Source organism: Bombus affinis, chromosome 17 (assembly GCF_024516045.1).
Source record: "Bombus affinis isolate iyBomAffi1 chromosome 17, iyBomAffi1.2, whole genome shotgun sequence".
NCBI classification, from domain to species: domain Eukaryota; kingdom Metazoa; phylum Arthropoda; class Insecta; order Hymenoptera; family Apidae; genus Bombus; species Bombus affinis.
The window spans coordinates 4,949,521-4,952,895 of record NC_066360.1 but is presented as its reverse complement, the minus strand read 5'-3'; the positions used below and the strand labels follow the sequence as shown (position 1 = coordinate 4,952,895).

Genomic DNA, 3,375 nt, shown 5'->3' with positions numbered 1-3,375 from the left:
TTGTTCGTTCCCGGTCAACTATATCATATATGTTCATCTATTTATAAATAAATAAAAAAAAATTGTTTCTTTCAATGTTATTTCCATACTAGTGACTTGTCTCGATCACGCATTCGTATGTTATTTGCGATTAAGTATATCAGAGAACTTGAATTAATAATAAAGAAATAAATTAATGATTAAAGAATAGGATTTCAAAATATTTCCTTCGTATAAATAAACAATGTTATAGTTAATAAATATTTATTATCTCTATCTGTTTTATCACACGGTAACTATATAGAAGTTTTTCTTTGGGGAAATAAATCAGTATTTTAAGGAATATATTTATTAACGCATCACTTATACATCGCGTTCGATAATCCGTAATTAACCGATACGAGGCGTATTAATTTATCGATTCGCTTGCGACGAATTTAATTTACTGCGGAAACTTTGCCACGATTATATTTTACAAACGCTTTATTTTCACGTTCGACAGATTTATTAATTTTTATTGCCAACGATGCTATTCAGGAAGTTGTTAAGTCATTCGGTTTTAGAAATGTACACAACTAATGGATCAAGTTAAAATTGAAAATATACGATGTGAAAGAGAAATCGACGAAGTTTAATATAAACGCTCGAAGAGAAAATATACATCTCTTTTCGCGGATGTTTACGAGAATCTTAGCTCTATCGACAAACACCGTACGAACAAAATTTAGAATCCACAGAGTTTTCAATTTCCGAGGTGATGTCCAGTTAATCAGCGCCACTTTCCACTCTAATTAGGGATGTAAGTTCATTAAGAAAAATGCTCGGTCAACAACGAACCCGCGGATCACATTGACCAATTCGCTCGTTTACCGAAACCTCCCATCGACGATTCTTTTTGTAAGTAACAATTGGAGTCTAAAGGTATATAAATATTTTCAACTATCGTGCACTTGTTTATGGTAAATCGTCGATGAAAATATTCCTCTAAACGATCACACGAGTTTTAAATCACAACCCTTCTCATCGTCCCTTTTCTCGTTAACTTCGAGATAAAGTTCGTTTTTCTTCTCATTCGAAACATCCTGCGATTATTTTCAATTTCGAATATACATTTAATTAGAATCAGAATTAATCAGTCAGAATTAATTATGTACGTAGCTCGTACGATACGATAGAAATTTGTAAAAAATTGCAAAACAGCAATAAGTAATATTCTTTTCTTTTACAATTCCTTCTATCGCTATCCACACCGTTAAAATTCACGTTGAAACATGTTTCGATACGTCGACGTCTAAGTTTCACGAAATCTGTTCAGTTTCAGTTCGCCTCTACATTGTCGGTTCTTCTCAATTTATAGCCTGATGCCAATGTTGCAACGCGTGTTTCGACGTGTCTGATTATTTTCCAACTCCAGTATCGTTATCGACAATAGGAGGTCTGTTCGTTGTAAAAAGATAGGAACTCAAAAATCCAATTGAAAGAAACAGGTTTCCTAACCTCGCGTTGTTGATGGAACTAAAAACGAACGAACCGATCGATTATAGAAATTATTTGCGTATGGGTCACCCTGTTTCTCAACATCTACTGGATAAAGTTCAGCCAAAAGTACGATGATAATGAATCTGCTGTAAATTAAGTAAATTAAATCGGTGATGCCCTCTACACGTTGAAACTCGTGTCCCAATAAGGTTATGGTCGCCAACTAAGATTGGATTATTGTGTTGTTGGTTGGGTTCCTGTATCGATACAAGTTGCTTCTGATGTCTATCTGTCGAGACTTAATTACATAATCGTAACACGTGTCGTGAAACTTAAGACTCGATGCATGCAACATGTTGCAAGTGTATATGGGCCTTTATACTTAAGCCGAATTTACACTGTTGCACTTTGGGGGAACATCGCAGATGTTAATAATAAGGTTATGGTCGCCAACTAAGATTGGATTATTGTGTTGTTGGTTGGGTTCCTGTATCGATACAAGTTGCGTCTGATGTCTATCTGTTGAGACTTAATTACATAATCGTAACACGTGTCGTGAAACTTAAGACTCGATGCATGCAACATGTTGCAAGTGTATATGGGCCTTTACACTTAAACCGAATTTACACTGCTTCACTTCGGGGGAACATCGTAGATGAACTTGTTTCCATCAGTGACTCATTCGAGGATGAAAGCAGCGTTCATCGGCCGGGTTCCTCCAAAGTGAAATCGTGTAAATTCCACTTCAGCCTTGAGGAAACAAGCTGCAAAGCCGGCGGAACGTCGGAATTTCACTTCTGGACGAGGCTGTTTCTCAGAAGCTTCAATCTGTGTTAAACGGATCCGTGCTAAGTGTAACAGTGTGAATAGCGACAACCCAGCTCGTGCAAACTTCAACACTCCCGATCTTTCTGATATCCATCTTAAATCATATGAAAAGGGAAAAAAAGAAGAAAAAATAAAAAGTATATAAACATATTTGTTAACGAAACGTGATACGTTACAACATCAATTAGCTATTCTGTTAAATATGAAGAAAACACTTAGGAAAGGAAAGAAGATAAAACTTCTAATTTCGAAGATCTATCCCCGGAAACTGATTTGTGCACATGCTCGATTTCTCGATTCTTTGTTGACCATGACGTTCTCGTAATTTACCTCAATTAATATGACTAATTATATAGATACATCTACTTAGGCTTAGATAATTCTATGTAAGGCATGGAGTATGTCATCTTGTTATCTGGTATCTAGATTATTCGTATATCTTTATAAATTTCTTGTTGTTCCTCTCACACACGCACACACGCCCCATTTCCCAATTTTTCCCTCGGCATTTTTTTTTTTTGCCCTTTTATTCAACAAGAAACAATCGCGCGTTTTCTACCTGTCAGGTCGAAAAAAAGTTATATTTCCCCCTCCCCTCCGCCTTTCCAACATTCTCTCGATAATTTAAAATTCATTAATAAATTTCTAAACTATAGTCGAGAAACATTTCAGTTTTTACTTTCAATTATGTTCGATCGAGTTTTGAATTTACGTTCGAGTATTTCGGCCGACGAAAACCGATTAATTAAAACCGTTGCCTTCGGTGATTCCCAGTATCGACCCACCGCTCTGATAGAATCGCGTTTTCACGGAATCCAGATTGTTATTTGTTTATTTAATCTTGCCGACCAATTGTTAGTGTGCATCTATGCGTATGTGGCCTATGGTTGCACGGCGGACACAGAGCAGAGAGAAGATATTTTCGGTAACTGCTTAACCATACGATCAGCCAGCCCGTTATTCCCCATTCAAATCACAAGGAATAGCTCGCCAGCTGGCTAACACATTCGTCTCTGCGCGAATTCTATTTTCTCTAGAGTAAAAGTCCCATGAATTCTCTGCCCTAAGTAAATTAGCTCGTTGATCAAT

The 3,375-nt window shown here is 36.5% G+C and overlaps 1 long non-coding RNA gene across 1 annotated transcript; it reads left to right on the top strand.

Annotated features, from left to right (window-relative positions):
* The first annotated feature begins 1,414 nt into the window (after nucleotides 1–1,414).
* On the top strand, nucleotides 1,415–2,116 carry LOC126926131 (uncharacterized). Its single transcript, XR_007714304.1, has 2 exons — nucleotides 1,415–1,667; nucleotides 1,898–2,116. It is a non-coding gene; the product is annotated as an uncharacterized LOC126926131 (long non-coding RNA).
* Nucleotides 2,117–3,375: the final 1,259 nt, after the last annotated feature.